The sequence below is a fragment of the Triturus cristatus genome, chromosome 2_1 (assembly GCF_964204655.1).
Source record: "Triturus cristatus chromosome 2_1, aTriCri1.1, whole genome shotgun sequence".
Taxonomy (NCBI): domain Eukaryota; kingdom Metazoa; phylum Chordata; class Amphibia; order Caudata; family Salamandridae; genus Triturus; species Triturus cristatus.
In genome coordinates, this window is record NC_140581.1 from 644,100,207 (window position 1) to 644,119,932 (window position 19,726).

Below are 19,726 nucleotides of genomic sequence, written 5' to 3' on the forward strand. Positions count from 1 at the left end.
ACTCACATGTGCTGGACTTGCACCATTTATTTTATTTGGATGGCTGCAATATTGTCAAGCCCACGCACAGTCCCCCGATATCTCCTGCGTAACATACAAGGTAATGGAACTTTTCTGACTAGGATATTCATTCCTGGTCTGCTAAACATTAAAGCCAATTCCCCATGCCAATTCCCCATTATTATACTCATTTTTACCTTCATTTCAGGATTGTTCTAGTTCCGTGACAACCCTTTACTTGACCTGCATCATACTCTCTTCCTCAGCTGAACCATCAGTATAGTAGGTATGCCTAGCACTTCAACCTATGAGCAGCATGTTTTCTTAAGCATGAGGCAGCACTGAGGCATCTAAAAAGGATTCTAATATATTTGTCAACATCACGTCTACCACGACGAGGTATCACTTATACATATCTCTCTCTTTTTCTTTCTTTTCTTTACCTCTCCGTTTTTTTCTTTTCACAACTCACTTATTTCTCTTTTATCTCTCTTTTCATTTTCTTTGCACCTACATCTCAAGTAATAGAGGCTTATCAATAAGTCTCTTCACTCCATTGAGGTTTGGGTCGTTTATCACACACTTTGGAGCTTGTTTGTCTATTTTTGCATGGGTAGTTCTCTCCACTTTATTGTTTTTTTATACTTTCACACATACTAGAAGCACCTAATACGTGGGTCCAACTCATTGATCATGTTGAAACCATTTTTTTGATCTTAATCTAAGACAAAAGTTAAACATAGATTCTGTGGGCGGAATAAATTAGTCTTATGTTTTTCTGTGTCCCATCCAGTGCTTACTGCAATGGATTCCTGACAAAGGCTTTGCAGAAACGCGAGTAGTGTCAACAACCCGCCAGTTTTTGTCCATCATTCAGTCATTAGCATTGAGCACTGCTTATTAAGAGCATTCATTTGTTCACTTAATGATGTGATGTGAAATTAAAAAAGAAGTGACAAGGCTGATTGATGTAACATATATGCAAATATTTCTGTATTCACTGTGTATTTGGGCACTTGAAAAAAAGTACTGTAATAAGAATTTGTTTTATTTTTAAACAAAAGATCATCAATATATCCATAAATATTTTAAGAAATGAAAAACTTTTTCTACATAAAAAACTGACAAATAAAAATGTAATAACAATATAGGTTACGCTGTATATGTGTTTTAACTCACTTGCAACTGTACTATTCACACTTTCGATTTTTCTGCCTACATATATAGATTTGATGTGATTTGCCTTGATTCTGTTTTCCAGTTAATTACATATCCACTCCCTCATCATTGCTAGGTCTTATGTATGGTACTATGGTGCACTGGGTTTATCAAACCTTACCTATGTTTCATTCACATTCCCCACTTCTCTACATTATTGGTAGCAGTTAGAGTGTCTGCAAAGACAGAAATCTGTTAGAGCACACAATCACAGGTTTAATTGGAAGTACCCTCTGACTGAAGGGGCCATTTGTGGAGGGATTAGCCTCATTTGTCCCTGGAATTTCAAGTTGCTGAGGAATGGCGGGAGATCAGGCCTCCATTTAGCAGCAAAAGTTGGGTGCATGTTTCCATCCACCTCCTTCCTTGATTTTAGGTCTCCCACTGCCTCCCCCCCCGCCCAGGAGGGACTCAAACTTCTCAATGAGGGTGTCTATATCCTCCAGCGTGGTGTTAGCCATGGAGCTAGATGGAGTTGCACTTGAAATAAATAGTCGCCGTCCAGTTTATGAATCTTCACTTTGCTGGTTATTTTCACGTGCCGCAGGAGGTGGAAGGGTGCTTTGTAGCAGACAACGAGGAAGAAGAAGGGTCAGCCCCTTCTGGCTGCCACAAAGTATGATCGGACACCAAGTCTCAGGTGAAAGGTGAGTCCTGCAATAAACTGCACCTTCCAAGATGGGGACAGGGGCCAACTGTTGAGCCCAAAACCATCCATCTTTGATTTTATTGAGTTCAGGTGATATCAGAGGATTGTGATTTGGGAAAAGAAAGCCGGCTTAGACTTTGCTGAATCTCACTGTTATGATTGGTTATTATTAGTTTGGTGAACTAAATATTGTGAGGAGTTTAACAATGGGAGCTCTGAATACCATGGTTTGCAAGTGTAGTCTGATGGTTAGTATTTCAGTTAACTGTGGTGTCGGACTGTAAGAAAACGCAGCGGGGAAACATCTGTGTTTTGAGATAAATAGATGTGCTGACGGTATGTGGTCCTATGAGGTTTATTTGGCATTGTTGTTTAGCTGTGGGTGTATGGGGTGTGGGAAGTGCCATTCTGAGTTTTGTCCAAAAAGCGTAAGTCAATTTTCTACTATCCAGTGATTCAATTGCTTCACATAGGTTGGCAACATTGTGTCTGGACTCCCATCATAGGGCCTTATTCACGATGGTAAACTCACTCTTTGTGTAAGCTCACGATTGTCTGCTACTCACAAAGGTATTTTACGAGTAGTATCTTTACGACTGAGTGGACTCCGCACACAAAAAGATAGGACAGTCCTATCTTTTTATGTGTGGAGACTTAGCAGTTGTAAAGATACTTCTCATAAAATACCTTTCTGAAAAGCAAGCAGTTGCAAACTACACAAAAGTATACGTTTACATTTATGAATCAGGTGCATAGTGGCTAAAATCCAACAGGAAAAGTGTGTGATCAGACTGTGTGAAAATAAGCCATAATAGTCAATTAGTTAAAATAACGAGTGAATCAATAATTTTATTGTTCAGATAATGTAAGCTTATAAAATAAAACATTTCATTTAAAAAACACATTTAAAATCCAGCTGCTCCTATGTGCAATACAAAGTTATGGACAATGTTAGTTTATAACTATGGTCTTAGAGGCTCACTTAATTAAAGTGCTTTGTGCTTTAAGAAAGAGTGTTGCAAAAGTAGCCTGATATGGACAGGGTGTAATAAAGAAGAATAATCAATAAAGATTGCATACAGGACTTGAAGCTCACAAACACAGTACTTCATGCTGTTTCCTATTGTAGTGCTTGGTTAGAATAGTCACAAAGCACAGAGTGCAAGCTGAGCAAATAGTCAAAGACATCCATGTTCTTAACCCCTTTGCCGAGGGGTAATTCCCCCACGGTGCGGGGGGCAGGGAGGGCGGCGCTGCGGTGCTCATGACAAACCCAACTCGTCATGAGTCACAGTGAAGCTGTGCTCATGAAGAGCTGGGCTCGTCACGACCCCGCCCACTGATTAATTCTCCCGCACAGGCAGGGAATCAATCGCGCGTGGGCGGGCCGCGGCTGTTATGACGAGCCCAGCTCGTCATTGAATTGAATTGAATTGAATTGAAGGTAAATTTGTAGAGCGCGAATTGCTTCCCCGGGGTGTCCAAGCGCTGGGAATAACAGAGGTGACCTCATAGAGTGGCTAGCGGAGAATTAATGAGGGAGGTTGAATAGGAATGTCTTTAACTGCTTGCGGAATGAAGAAAGGTTGGGGTTGACTCTAAGATGTAGGGGGAGAGTGTTCTAGGTCTTGGAGGCATTGTAGGAGAACGTCCTGCCGCCAGACCTAGTCTTTTTTATTCTTGGGGCCGTGGCCATAAAGGTCTGGCTTGAACTGAGGTTTCTACTGGGTTGGTAGTGGGTGACTACGTCACGGGTAATCATAGGACCTGTGTCCCAGAAGGCCTGATGGGCAATGCACATGGCCTTGAAGAGAATTCTCTGGCGCACTGGTAACCAGTGAAGGCTGACCAGACCGGCTCTCACTGATTGCCTGCGAGGAAGCTCAAGCAGTGTGCGAGCCGCACAGTTCTGCACTGTCTGGAGTCTGCGTAAGGTGTAATCAGGAGCGCCAAGGTAGAGCACGTTGTTAAAGTCTAGGCGGGACTGTATTAAGCCCTGGATGGCTACCTGCTTAGCTTCCATGGGTAGAAGGGGGAGGATTTTTTTTAACATCCTAAGGAGGCCAAAACAGGTAGCTGAGAGTTTTGTGGCCTGAGTATTGAATGAGAGGGATCTATCCAGCCACACCCCCAGGCTCTTGATGTTGTCCTTGGGTGCTGGAGAGGAGCCTAGACAGGGGGGCCGCAAAGAGTTGAAGAAACTGGGGTCGGAGGGGCCCAGGAGCATCAGCTCCGTTTTGTCACCATTTAATTTGAGGGATGAAGAAGACATCCAACTCTTTACTTCCTGTAGGCACTCTCTAAGTCCGCCTGACATTGGCGTGTTGGCCTCCTGCGCCAGTGAGACCACCAGCTGGGTGTCGTCCGCGTAAGAAATAATCTTAACCCCAAACGGACTGACAACCTCAGCCAATGGCCTCATATAGATGTTGAAAAGGGCAGGGCTTAGAGAGGAGCCTTGAGGGACTCCGCACCTTAGTGGTCTACTAGTGGACACAGACTCACCATCGAATACTCGAAAGGATCTGTCCTCCAGGAAGGATTTGAACCAAAGCCAGGCTTTGTCCTTGATTTCGACACTAGCCAGACGGCACAGCAGGGTGTCGTGGCTGACCGTGTCGAATGCCGCACTGAGGTCGAGGAGGATCAGTGCCACTGATCCTCCTTGATCCAGGATTTTTCTGGATTCCTCAGTGACCATAAGGAGTGCGGACTCGGTTCCGTGTTTGGGTCTGAAACCCGTCTGGGTGGGATCTAACAATTGGTGGTTTTCTAAGAAATTCACTAGTTGGGAATTAATGTATCTTTCCAAGATTTTACTCACCCACGGGAGCAGCGAGATAGGTCGGTAGTTGCTAAAATCTGCGGGATCCAGATTGGGTTTCTTTAACAATGCTCGGACCATGGCCCGTTTCCAGACAGGAGGGACAGTGCCGGAGGTGATGGATACGTTCAGGACATCCCTAATGGTTGGCAGTGTGATCTGGGATGCTGACATTATGATATCTGGCGGGGCTGGATCGTCAGGGGAACCGGATTTTACTTTCCGAGCCACGGATTCTAGGGATGCAAGATCAAGGAGGGGGAAATGGTCCAAAGTAGGTTGAAGCTGAAGGGGGAGGGTTGCCATGATTATATTGGTCAGGGCTGAGGGGTTGGTAACTATGGGAGGGAAGGATGAATAGATTTTGTTAACTTTTTGGTGGAAAAACTCTGCTACGTTATTGCAATGGGTTGTAGATTTTGTTTCGTGCAGGCTAGATGGGGGTTTGGTGAGTTTTTTCACAATTTTGAAAATTTCTTTTGGTTTTGATTTTGCTAGGATAATTCTGTTCGAGAAATATACAGCTTGGGCAGCTTTGACATCTGCTTTGTAGTTATTGATTGACTCTCAGTAGCGAATTTTATTTCCTGGAGAATAGTCTAAACGCCATCGTCTTTCGGTTTTTCTGCATTGGTGTTTCTTTTCCCTGAGAGCCTCTGAGTACCAGGGGGCGGTTTTATTGGAGCGTTTCAGCGTGGTTTTACTTCTTGGAAGGGTGTCTTCAAGAGATTGTGTGATCCAGTCTTCGTAAGCCTGGTTGGCTAGACAAGGATCCTCATTGTAGAGGGGTTGGTTGCTGGCAAGCTTGATGGACCATTCGTCGACTGGGAGGCGAGACCAGGCTCTGGTGAATCTTGTCGTGGGTCCCGTCGGTGGAGGCTTAAGTGTGGTCCAGGTGAAGGGGACCAGTAAGTGGTCCGTCCATGGGAGAGGGATTGGTAGCCCGGCTACAAGGTCTACACAGTTGCTGAACACAGGGTCCAACAGATGGCCCTTAACATGAGTTGGGGTCTTGACATGTTGGGTTAGTTGCATAGCAGCTAAGTCATCTACGAGCGTAGTGACTGTGTGATCCAATGCAGCATCGAAATGAAGGTTGAGATCACCTAACAGTGTGAAATTAGATGTAGAGCTAACGCGTTCCGCCACAATCGAAGGAAGCTGATTGTGGAACTGCTTAGGGGGGCCTGGGGGGCGGTAAATGAGTGTTCCTGAGAAGCAGTTATTGGGGGAAAGTTCGAGACTGAAGGCTAGGCTCTCACAGTCAGGAATAGTTTCAGGAGTAACTCGGCAATGAAACTGTTCTTTATAAATGATTGCTAAGCCTCCTCCTCTCCCCTCAGGTCGGTCCTGTCGAGTGATTTGGAAGCCTGAAGGGAGAGCAGTTACTAGGGCAGGGTCGGAGTCTGTGGTGAGCCATGTTTCCGTCAGGAATACTATGTCCGGCATGTGTTCTTCTAATAGTAAGGCAATTTCCGCTCTGTGTTTCGGCAGGGATCTGCAATTTAGCATAAACATACGGTAGTCGTGTGTCAGGTCTGGTGCCGGCTTAGGTTTGAGGGTTGATTTGCATTTTGGACAGGTTTGTGGAATGTCTTCAGCATGATAGGGATGCAATAGGCAGGTCGTGGCAGGGGGCCTGAAACTGTGAAGGGTTTCAGCACTGTAATACCTGGGCTCTTGTGACTGAGGTATAGGGGGCATGGCCCTTGGCCCAGACTCGGCGCGGATGAGCGCAGACGAGCTTGCCTTAAGCGCGCCTTCGGCGCCCATTCGTCGCGCCCGCTGCGCTCGTCCGCTGCGCTTCTGGTAGATGCACATGTTTATGAGCAGAGGGAGGGTACGGGGGCGTGGCCTCACAAGTGGGCGTGTCCCGTGGCTGGGCATGGGTAATGGCGGCAGAAGTTTGTAAGAGATTCTCCCTCTTCAGCGCTAATTCCGCTGTGTGGGGGTGCCTGCACCAAGTAGATCGGGTGCCAGAAGCTCGGTAAGTGGTTTTAAAAACGATTTCTGCACAAGTTTAAAAAGGGTAATGCGAGCGATAATGACTACTCCCGGCTGAGCCTCAGGAGGTTCCAATGTTAAATGCGACGCTTGTATTCAGCGCGCTTTAAGTAGTTGTTGTGGGGGCGTGGCCTCACAAGTGGGCGTGTCCCGTGGCTGGGCGTGGGTAATGGCAGCAGAAGTTTGTAAGAGATTCTCCCTCTTCAGCGCTAATTCCGCTGTGTGGGGGTGCCTGCACCAAGTAGATCGGGTGCCAGAAGCTCGGTAAGTGGTTTTAAAAACGATTTCTGCACAAGTTCACAAGTTTAAAAAGGGTAATGCGAGCAATAATGACTACTCCTGGCTGAGCCTCAGGAGGTTCCAATGAGCACAGTTCCACTGTGACTCATGACGAGCTGGGCTCGTCATGAGCATGGAAGGGGTTAAGGAAGCTCAAGATAAAGTGCTTGATGCATTAGCAAGCTTCAGGGTTAGACTGAGGACAGCAAGGAACAATCGGGGACTCAATGACTGAAAAATGAAGATCTTATAGACATACATTGATAGAGTACAGAATCCATTAACAAGCTACAGCTACGGGATTAGACTGAGGACAACAAGGAGCAACCGGGGACTCAATGAAAGTAAGAACCAAGATCTTGTAGCTCTTGTAGACTTACAAAAAAAAAGTACACAATTAATTAACAAATGTGTTATAGTACAGGCATATATTAAGGTGAACATAGTGCTATAAAAAAGCACATTCAAAGCCTGTTGTAAATATGATCTTAAAGACACACAACATTAAAGTGCTTGATGCATTTGTCAGTACTCTACTGTGCTCGGCTTAATTAGACTTGGTGCACTCATGAGCATAGACACTAGCTATTGTGTCCATACACTTTAAAGGCTTAGTAAATGTAACAGCTTATTGCATTGGGAGGGTTACGGTGAAATTGGGTGCAAAAAGCAAGGTGCAGTACAAAGTCATTGACAACTTCAATACATACCCATGATCATTGGGTCACACTCATTTAAAGTGCTTAGTGCTTTAGCAGGAGCTTTGAAAATGTAAGCTGCCATAAATGGAGAAAAATCAAGGAGCATAGTAGATAGAAATTGCATACAAAAACTTAAGGCTCACAAACAATGGGGCACATGCATCAAGGTATGATTTTGCGAGTCCTTAATTGTGATTATTAAGGGATCGCAATTAAGGACTTGCAAAAGCCTATGCATGTAGGAATCGCTATATAAATAGCAATTCATGTGAAATTGTGCATGCAATTTGCCAGTACCAATAGGTACAAGGGTGCAAGGGTGTCAAAAGGACCCTTTAAGTTGGAAGATAGCTACAATCAGACCACTGTTAAAAAAACCTGCTCTGGACCCTCATATACCAAAGGACTACCACCCTATTGCTGCACTGCCTATTGCAGCCAACATTTTGGAGAGAGAGGTGAATAGATCACTGACAGAATACTTAAACTCCCATAATTTGCTGGACTCTACTCAGCACGGTTTCCGTGCACAACGTTCAACGGAGTCAGCGCTACTCGTGGCAGCAGAGGAAATTTGCGGTATAGTGGATAAGGGAGGCAAGGCAATCCTTGTGATGTAAGATCTGTCGGCTGCCTTCGACACCGTTAACCATGCGGTGCTGATTCATAGGCTTCAGGAGATTGGCATTGAGGGCTCGGCGCTGTCCCTTCTCTCTTCCTTCTTGGAAAGAAGGGAGCAAAGTCTATTCTGGGATTGCCTACAGTCGGACAGCTTTCATCTGCCATGTGGGGTACCGCAGGGTTCAGCGCTGTCACCTACGCTGTTCAATATCTATGTGACTCCTCTGGCCAAACTCATCAGGAAGCATGGCTTTACTCTCATATGCTGACGATTCCCAGCTCATAATTTCTACTGTTAAACAATCTAACGACACGGCTCTTAAATTCCATAACTGCCTGTCTGAAATTATGACCTGGATGCAGGAGAGCTTCCTGAAGATTAACACCGAGAAGACAGAGATCATCGAGTTTGGTCAGGGGAACCCCCTGTGGAACAACGCATGGTGGCCTTTAGGGGCCGGGGAGTGCCCCTGCCCTGTGCCCAAGGTTAGAAATCTGGGCGTGTGGTTTGACTGCCAGTTAAACTTTTCAGCCCATGTTAATAACCTCGCATCATCCTGTTTTTTACTAATAAGGACTCTGCGTAAGATCTTTCCCTTCTTTATACCAGAGCTGCGCAAGACCGTTGTAGTAGCGCTTGTGCTATCCAGGCTGCATTATTGCAACGCTCTACTGTTAGGGCTAAATAAGACACAGATCAAAAGGCTGCAGGCTTTTCAGAACGCTGCGGCGAGGCTAATTCTGGACGTCCCCAGAGACCAATCTGTCTCTGGGGGAATTAAAACTCTACATTGGCTCCCAGTCCAACAGCGGATAGATTTTAAGGCCATATGCTTAGTTCATAAGGCTGTTTTTGGAGGTAGAGCCAAGGACATCCAGAAATTACTTATCCCTTATACCCCCGGCCGTGTGCTAAGGTCCAGCACCCGGAGTCTCATCAGGATCAGTAGGATTAGGAAAGTCAGATGGGGAGGTAGAGCCTTCTCAGTCCGTGCTGCTGGACTCTGGAACAGGTTCCCCTGCTCACTAAAACTAGTAGACAATCACAAATCCTTTAGGAAACTGCTAAAGACCCGGCTCTTCCAAGAAGCTCGCACCTGAGGACCATGCTCCCTCTGTACTTACCAGCGCCAAGACGCTTCGGCATTCGAGCACTATATAAAACTATATCCTATCCTATCCTATCCTGTTGCACCCCTGGAATTGTGATCTACACCCATGTTGTACACACACACACACATACCCCAAGGGCATGCATGTGTGAAACATGAAACTTTAAAAAATGCACTTTAATGCATTTTTCAAAGTTTTTCCAAATTACCGACCAGTTCAATTGCTCTGTAATTTGCGGCCCCACATAGCGAAATCGATATTTAAAAGTGGTTATTGCATTGCATTTAAGGAATGGCAATTTGCGATTCCTTAAATGCAATCGCAATTGAAGAAATCGCAATAAATTGTGATTTCCTAAATTGCGAGTGCCTTACAGTTTGATGTATCGCTATTTGCTGGTGCCAATGGACGATTTTTGTGAATTGCACCGTTTGCACTCGCAAAAAAGGTTGATGCATGTACCTGAATGTGCTTCATGCTCTGGCCTGGTTACAATGCTCAGTGGAGGTGGCCAAGGAGGGCAAAGTGCAAGCCAAAAGGAATAGTCAATGACATCCAAGATCTTAAAGGCACACAAGGATTTAGGGCCAGATGTACGACCATTGTGATTTGCGACTCACAAATTGTGGCAAATTGCGAGTCGCAATTTGCAAGTCGCCAATCACAATGTACAACAGTGTCTCAGACACTGTTTGCAATTCCTAATGTGCTCGCAAATTGCATGCCTCATGAATATTAATGAGGCACTCGCAATTTGTGACTCCATTGGGAATGGCTGGCCCTCCCAGTTATGGTGGCCTGCTGGACTCAGCAGACCTCCATGTCTGGGACTGCTTTTAAATAAAGCTGTGTGTTTTTTAATGCAGCTCATTTCCTGAAAAGGAAAACGGGATGCATTTAAAAAAAGAAAAATTAAATGTTTTCGTTAAATTTTTTAAGGGCAGGTAGTGGTCCCTTTTGAGAAGGGTGGTAAACTGTGACTGTTTTGTGACCACAATTGCAGTCGTAAAACAGTCTTACATAGGGTTCAGACTCACTATTAGGAAGGGAAGCCCTTGGAACGCCCCTTCCTAATAGCGAGTTGCTAATACTAGTTAGCGAGTCGCAAATCATTTGCGAGTCTCTAAATAGGGTTTGTACACGGGCCATTTGTTTTTTGCATGCGCAAACGGGTCGCAAACCCTCTTGCAAATGCAAAAATGAACGTACATCTGGCCCAAAGAGCTTAGTGCATGAGCAAGCAATGGGGTTTGATGGAGGACAGCAAAGTAGGATCAGGGAGGATTGTCATTAGCACTTGGAACCATTATTTTAAAAGCTCTGTGAAACTCGGTACTTAATGAATTTAGCAGAATCCAGTAGAGTGAGTGATGCGAGCACGAAGTTAAAAGAAGGGCCAAATGTGGACAAATCGTTATCCATAAAAGCTAGATCCTGTGGAAACTACTTGGTCAGTTTGTTTTCTGTCAGTGACATGAATTTTGAAAATTTCCCACAGCGCACCCAGTCCTCTTCTTACAGACAGATTATTACTGCTCGACGGCATGTGCATATTCCATATAAAGAGGGATTTCATAAGACCTTTTCTCTCTGTCATCAGTGCAGGGCATGTGCAATCAATGTGGCTGATGTCTTCCTTTACAAATTGGCACAATTGGCATGAGGTCACCTTGGTTTTCTTCATCTAGGAAGGGAAGTTACATAAGGTCTTGTTGAGCTTGGCAATCTTTGCAGGGTCATCCCTAAACGTTTTGCCTTTCTCCTAGCCATTTTTCTGACATGGTGTTGGTGGATTTAGGACTCTGGGCACTTTAGCACTTCTGTCCAGTGTAAAGTGCGAATGCTCTCTGATAAACATGGTATGATTAGTCTACACCTGTTTGGCATATTTAATTTACCTGTCAGTCCCTTGTAAAGTGGTATCTCATATACCCGGGCTGGTAAGTTAAATGATACTGGTGGGCTTGCAGCGCTGATTGCGCCACCCACCAAAATAGCCTTTCAAACCTATGTCAGGCCTCTGCCATTGCAGGGCTTGTGCACGCAGTGTTACTGCCCCTGTGACGTGCCATATCTGTGACCCCCCCCCCTTTTAATACATGTCAGTCACCATTAAGGTAGGCCCTAGCTGGCCCTATGGGCAGGGAGTATTGTAGGTAAAAGGTAGGAAATGTACTTTAAGTGTGTGACATGTCCTGGTAGTGACAAACAGCCATTTTGGCTTCTCACTGCTGTGAGGCTGCCCTCCTATAGGAGTGCATTGGGGATTCCCTGATCAGTATTTCAGTGGAAATTACTGATATGAGAGGAGCAGCATGGTCAAGTTAGGTATGGTTGGAATAGGAATAATAAATGCTGCACAATGGTGAGCACTGTTTTATAAGAACTATTTTAGGAATGCCACTTTTAGAAGTAAGAATTTCTGTGTGCTATGTATCTGCCTGCCTGACGTGGATTACATGTCTGGCTTTGGAGTGACCGGGCTGGTGAGGTGTGTGTGGCTCCAAGGAGGGGCGGAGTGAGTCAGCTCTAGGCTGAATAGGGCATCTGCATTTGGAGTAGTGGGAGGAGTAGTCCCCTGACCCTGAATAGGTGTGAGCCTGCCTATGTGAATGCTGGCTCCACCCCCCTGTGGTGTGTCTGATGACGAGCCCCCACCTGACAAAGAGGAAGAGGAACCTTGTCAACAAAGTGCTCTAAATCCTCCCAGAACCAGTTGAGGCTGGTTCCCCCAAGCCCTGTACCAGTGCAGACAAAGAGAAATGTGGTATATATACTGGGGCTAAGACCCCATGAAAGTAGCTATTTGGTGCTTACTTGAAGACTGCTTGGCACCAGGAGGCCGCCACGAGGGACTGCCTCCCTGCTGTGGGGCCCTGTGTGCTGGCCTGCCTTGGCCCAGCTCTGCCTTGCTGGAACTCTGGAGCCCTGGTGCCTTGTGAGCACTGTATTTCGCTTGCTGGAGCCCCAAAAGAGGGGACTCCGGTCCTGCCAGGAGAGGAGGGGGTGCGTGTGTCCTGCAGCACTGGGCTGCGAGAATACCTCGAGGGAATCCCAATGTGGGAATTCCCCCACACTGCACCAGAGCCGAGCGGGAGCCTACCCCTCATTTGCACTATTTTGGGAGCACATCCGGTGCTCCTCTGAATGGGAGCCCACCCTGCATTTATGTGCAGTGGAGCGGGAGCCCAACCCACATTTATGTGCAGTGAAGCAGGAGCCTTCCCCGCATTTGCGCTATTTTGGGAGCGCATCCGGTGCTCCTCTGAGCGGGAGCCCACCCCGCATTTAAGTGCAGTGAGGCGGGAGCCTACCCCGTATTTCTAGTGCCCAGGGGAGAGTGCCCTTCATGGATGTGTGGCAGCTGGGGCAGCGCACCGTCAAAACCGGACATCAGGTGAGATGAGCCTGACCGCAGGTGGGACCTCGCGCCCCCGTGAAGGAAGTTCCGCTAGCACAGGAAGCCAGGAGAAGGACGCCAGCTTGTGGATGGGGCACCCGGTGTCGAGGGAAACCCCGTGCAGCCTGAAGTCTGCGAGGCGAAGGAGAGAAGCACATGAGGCCGATCTACCGGTGGCGAGACGGATGCCTCTTGAGTCGCTCAGCCCACAGGGAATGGTGAGTGGGGCTGAGCTTTGTTGTCAGAAGTGCCGGTCTCTGTGCTAGTGGGAGCCTCCTTCATTTTGGGTCCAGGGAGAGGAGATGTAGCAAAGTGTAGCAGCCCTCACCTCGAGACTGCCCCGCGCCACTTCTGGTGCTGTACATGAGTTTGGGGCTTCAAAGGCACTGTGAGCGCCAGTGCTGTTTCTCAGCTGCACCGCTGGTTGTGGGCAGCTGCAGCGTTGGGGCAATATTGTTCTTAGAATCCCGGAGTGGGACTCAGGAGGCACAGTGAGTGCCAGTGCCTGTTTGCTTTTCACAGCTGCACCACATTTGCGGGCAGCTGCAACGTGTGGGCAATTCTGTTTGTAGAGCCCCAGAGTGAGGCTCACAAGGCACAGTGGCGACAGAGCTAATTTTCTACAGCTGCCCCGCCGTACAGAGGGCAGCTGCAACAAAGGGGGCAGTTTGGTTGTTTATTGATGAGGGGTGAGACGCACCCCCTTGCCCAAGTGCATTGTGCACCTTGTTCTTGCTGCCCAGGCAGCACAAAGGGCCAGTGGGAGGCCCCAGTACAAGCCCTGACATTTTTGGACATAGGGCATTTGAGCACCAGTGAAAGGCCAGTTGGCCTGGGGTCAGGTTTGGTACCTGTTAGTACCAGGAGGGTGCAAAGCCCTAAGTGAAGGTGATGTATGCACTTGGGAAGTGTTACTAAGGTGCACTCCTAAATGTGTTTATTGCATAATGTGTTCATGCTTGTGATGCCTGTTGCATAATGTGTTTATTTCTACAGAGGTGGCCTAATAGGCTTATGCTGATGTGATTTATGCTGATGTGTTTTATGCCTAATGGAATGCAGACATAATGTGTTTATGTTGCAGGTGATAATGCTAAGTACAGTATTGTGCCAGTAAGTACTGGTTGTGGTTTCTATGTTTTACTTGTGCTTGGTGATGGTTCTGACAGTGTCCCGATTGGCCCTGTCATGTATATAATCCCCTGTAAATTATGACCTGGTGCTGGTTGGCACAATGTATATGTGTGATTATGATTCTAATGTGTTTTGGATAATACAAAGGCTATTTTTATATAACCTTGTATGGAGTTTCTTTTGTGGTGTGCCTAGTGTGTTGCTGCTGTGTGAGTGTGTTGTGCAAACGCTTTGCACATTGCCTCTGGGATAAACCTGACTGCTTGTGCCAAACTACCAAGGCGGTGAGCAGGGGTTATCTTCAGCATGTAACTCCCTTGCCCTGACTAGAGTGGTGGTTTCTGCCTGGCTTTGGCGCAAACCCTAGCCAATCAGAAATCTCATTTCCAACAGGTCTTAAAACTGCCTAAATGATATATCATTAGAAAAAAGGGTAAACCCAAAAAATCGCTGGGACCTGGGTGTAGAACAGTATAGGGAGAAGGTCCCAGAGTATATATATTTTCAAAGAACACGATCAAAACATCAATAAATAGAGCAACAATAAAGAAAGGCATGAGTGTTATTTAATCACACTCCGCACAAGTAACATTTCTTTTTAGAAACATATCCACATTCATTGAGCAAAATACAATGCAAAATAGTGCCCAGAGAGAAGGGGGGGGGGAAAGTGTTGAACGTAGTAAAGAGGGAAAGCAGGTGACATCAAATTTGAACAGTATCGCAAGTTAATTGTTTCGGCATGGTATTTCATGCCACACAATCAAACAGAAATGCATTCGTTTAGATATACAATCATTTAAGCAACCATGTACATAGAAGCAGACGGTGCGAATTTTGCAACCATGACTTGCAATAGTGGTTGAAGAGTCAGACCTTTTGGTGTGTTCCATGAAGAGCAAAAGGCATACATCAAAGCATTGCTTTTCCTTAGAATTGAGCAACAACGTACCTTAAATAAGTCTCTTGAGTCAGAAAGTTCCCCCCAAATACTTGTATTCTTTCACTGATTCCAAAGTTGAGCCTTCCAAGTGGAACGTTGGAGTTGGACTTCTTATTGTACTGATTAACATTGTACTGATTAACATTTGATTTAGTTTTCTTGAGATTAACTTGAAGCGCATGTTCTGCTGTGTAAGTTACTGTGGAGTTCATTAGCCTCCGCAGGCCACCCTTTGTATAACTAATCAGTACAATGTCATCGGCATATAGCCAAGGGCATAACACATGCCCCCGCAGCTCCAGGGGGCCCGGCTGTAGGGCAGTGTGACTGGTGCGGCCACACTGGGTGCTGACCTGTGGAGGGGGGTGCTGTGACCGCAGTGGGGCGCTGTGTTTAGCAATATCTTATGATAGGAGAGATGAGGGGCACTTTTGCAGGGGGTAGGGAGCCACCAGTGCTAAAGCCGGCCCTGCCTGAGACTGGTACTCTGGCCAGAGAGCTCCAGATTGAGTCCGGAGGGGGTCCCTCCACATACCTTGCAGTGGGGCCCATTAAGTTTTGTTACATCAGAGCATATAGCATGTGTGAGGCGTTGAAACCGGACAGTGTTGGGGCATGCGAGTTTACTTCGTTAAGAGATATTAACAGAGCTGATAGGTATAGATAAGAATGGGGCAAGGACACATCCTTATTTCAGGCCATTGTTCATGTATTTTTTTCTTGAACCTGTAGTGCCGGAGCCTTGTCTTACCCATGTCCTGGTGTTAGTATTTAAGAGTTGGATTACTTTAAGGAGCACTGGAGAAAATCCCCAGTTCTGAAGCTGAAACTATGGAGTGTTGCACTGTGTTGCATCAAAGGAGCAGCGAAAGTCCACTAAACAAAGGTGCAGGTTTTGTGAGAAATGTCTTGCTTTATCAATTGATAAGGTTAGCATTTGGGTGTTTGTGGTTGTTACTGTGTCATTTAGGGAATTGCAAATTGGGATTCTCTAAACGGTTGCGCAAAATAAGGAATCGCAATTTTTGCGATTCCTTATGTTGCGAGTGGGTATTTACCTACCTACGTTGCACACAGCCAAATAGCAATCACAGTCGCTGAAATTCTGCAAATTTCATCGTTTGCGATCGCAATTTGTCTTCCTACATCTGGCCCTTATGCCATATGTAGGTAAAGTCAATTTTGCGAGTCCTTAATTGCGATTTTTACTGAAGCGCTATTAAGGACTCGCAAAATGGAATGTATGTAGGAATTGAAAAAATATTTGTGATATTAATTGCGAATCGCAAATTGAGATTCGCAATCAAGGAATACCTTCCTATTCATTCCTATGGTCCAAGAGGCCCCTAGGAATGAATGGGATTTGCGCATGCAATTTGCAAGTAACCAAGAGGTACTCGCAAATAGCGTGCGCAATTTCAAGGGTGCAAGGGATCCAAATGGACACCCTGTTGCAGCCCTGAAATGTGCATGTGTGCACATCTGACGCACATACATGCCCTAAGGAATACCTTCCCATTCATTCCTATGGGCCAAGAGGCCCATAGGAATGAATGGGATTTGCGCACGCAATTTGTGAGTAACCAAGAGGTACTCGCAAATTGCGTGCGCGATTACAAGGGTGCAACGGTTCCAAAATGACACCCTGTTGCATCCCTGAAATGTGCATGTGTGCACCTCTGGCACACATACATGCCCTAAGGCATATCTACCCATTCATTCCAGAAGGAATGGGATTTGCGCACGCAATTTGCGGGTAACCAAGAGGTACTCGCAAATTGCGTGCGTAATTTCAAGGGTGCAAGGGATCCAAAAGGACACCCTGTTGCAGCCCTGAAATGTGCATGTGTGCACATCTGACGCACATACATGCCCTAAGGAATACCTTCCCATTCATTCCTATGGGCCAAGAGGCCCATAGGAATGAATGGGATTTGCGCACGCAACTTGCAGGTAACCAAGAGGTACTCGCAAATTGCATGCGTAATTTCAAGGGAGCAAGGGATCCAAAAGGACACCCTGTTGCAGCCCTGAAATGTGCATGTGTGCACATCTGACGCACATACATGCCCTAAGGAATACCTTCCCATTCATTCCTATTTGCCAAGAGGCCCATAGGAATGAATGGGATTTGCGCACGCAATTTGCAGGTAACCAAGAGGTACTCGCAAATTGCGTGCGCAATTTGAAGGGTGCAACGGTTCCAAAATAACACCCTGTTGCATCCCTGAAATGTGCATGTGTGCACATCTGGCACACATTAATGCCCTAAGGGCATGTATGTGTGCCGCATGGCACTTTGAAAAAAGCAAAAAAACGTGCTTTTTTAAAGGAAACCGAAAAATACCACCAACTTGAAGTTGGTGGTAATTTGCGATTAGTTAAGGCAATATCACAATTTGCGATGCATACTAGCATAGCATTTAGGGAATCGCAAATTGGGATTCTCAAAATGCTTGCGCAAAATAGGGAATCACAATTTTTGCGATTCCTTATGCTGCGAGTGGGAATTTCCCTACTTACATTGCACACAGCCAAATTGCGATTGCAGACGCTAAAATTCAGCGAATTTTATCGTTTGCGATCGCAATTTGTCTTCCTATATCTGGCCCAGGGCCAGATGTAGGTAAAGTCAATTTTGAGAGTCCTTAATAGTGATTTTTACTGAATCGCTATTAAGGACTCGCAAAATGGAATGTATGTAAGACTCGCAAAAATAATTGCGATTCCTTAATATTCCTTAATTGCGAATCGCAAATTGAGATTTGCAATCAAGGAATACCTTCCCATTCATTCCTATGGGCCAAGAGGCTCATAGGAATGAATGGGATTTGCGCACGCAATTTGCGAGTAACCAAGCGGTACTCGCAAATTGCGTGCACAATTTCAAGGGTGCAAGGGATCCAAAAGGACACCCTGTTGCAGCCCTGAAATGTGCATGTGTGCACATCTGACGCACATACATGCCCTAAGGAATACCTTCCCATTAATTCCTATTTGCCAAGAGGCCCATAGGAATGAATGGGATTTGCGCACGCAATTTGCGAGTAACCAAGAGGTACTTGCAAATTGCGTGCGCAATTTCAAGGGTGCAACGGTTCCAAAATAACACCCTGTTGTATCCCTGAAATGTGCATGTGTGCACATCTGGCACACATTAATGCCCTAAGGGCATGTATGTGTGCCGCATGGCACTTTGAAAAAAGGAAAAAAACGTGCCTTTTTAAAGGAAACCGAAAAATACCACCAACTTGAAGTTGGTGGTAATTTGTGATTAATTAAGGCAATATCACAATTTGCGATGCATACTAGCATAGCATTTAGGGAATCGCAAATTGGGATTCTCAAAATGCTTGCGCAAAATAAGGAATCACAATTTTTGCGATTCCTTATGCTGCGAGTGGGTATTTATCTACTTACATTGCACACAGCCAAATTGCGATTGCAGATGCTAAAATTCTGCGAATTTTATCGTTTGCGATCGCAATTTGTCTTCCTATATCTGGCCCAGGGCCAGATGTAGGTAAAGTCAATTTTGAGAGTCCTTAATAGTGATTTTTACTGAATCGCTATTAAGGACTCGCAAAATGGAATGTATGTAGGAATCGCAAAAAAAATTTGCGATTCCTTAATATTCCTTAATTGCGAATCGCAAATTGAGATTTGCAATCAAGGAATACCTTCCCATTCATTCCTATGGGCCAAGAGGCTCATAGGAATGAATGGGATTTGCGCACGCAATTTGCGAGTAACCAAGAGGTACTCGCAAATTGCGTGCGCAATTTCAAGGGTGCAAGGGACCCAAAAGGACACCCTGTTGCAGACCTGAAATGTGCATGTGTGCACATCTGACGCACATACATGCCCTAAGGAATACCTTCCAATTAATTCCTATTTGCCAAGAGGCCCATAGGAATGAATGGGATTTGCGCACGCAATTTGCAGGTAACCAAGAGGTACTCGCAAATTGCGTGTGCAATTTGAAGGGTGCAACGGTTCCAAAATGACACCCTGTTGCATCCCTGAAATGTGCATGTGTGCACATCTGGCACACATACATGCCCTAAGGGCATGTATGTGTGCCACATGGCACTTTGAAAAAAGCAAAAAAACATGCTTTTTTAAAGGAAATCGCAAAATACCACCAACTTGAAGTTGGTGGTAATTTGCGATTCCTTAAGGCAATATCACAATTTGCGATGCATACTAGCATAGCATTTAGGGAATTGCAAATTGGGATTCTCTAAATGGTTGCGCAAAATAAGGAATCACAATTTTTGCGATTCCTTATGTTGCGAGTGGGTATTTACCTACCTACGTTGCACACAGCCAAATAGCAATCACAATCACTGAAATTCTGTAAATTTCATCGTTTGCAATCGCAATTTGGCTTCCTACATCTGGCCCTTATGACATCTGTAGGTAAAGTCAATTTTGCGAGTCTTTAATTGCGATTTTTGCTGAATCGCTATTAAGGACTCGCAAAATGGAATGTATGTAGGAATCGCAAAAATAATTGCGATTCCTTAATATTCCTTAATTGCGAATCGCAAATTGAGATTCGCAATCAAGGAATACCTTCCCATTCACTCCTATGGGCCAAGAGGCTCATAGGAATGAATGGGATTTGTGCACGCAATTTGCGAGTAACCAAGAGGTACTCGCAAATTGCGTGCGCAATTTCAAGGGTGCAAGGTCTCCAAAAGGACACCCTGTTGCAGCCCTGAAATGTGCATGTGTGCACATCTGACGCACATACATGCCCTAAGGAATACCTTCTCGTTCATTCCTATGGGCCAAGAGGCCCATAGGAATGAATGGGATTTGCGCACGCAATTTG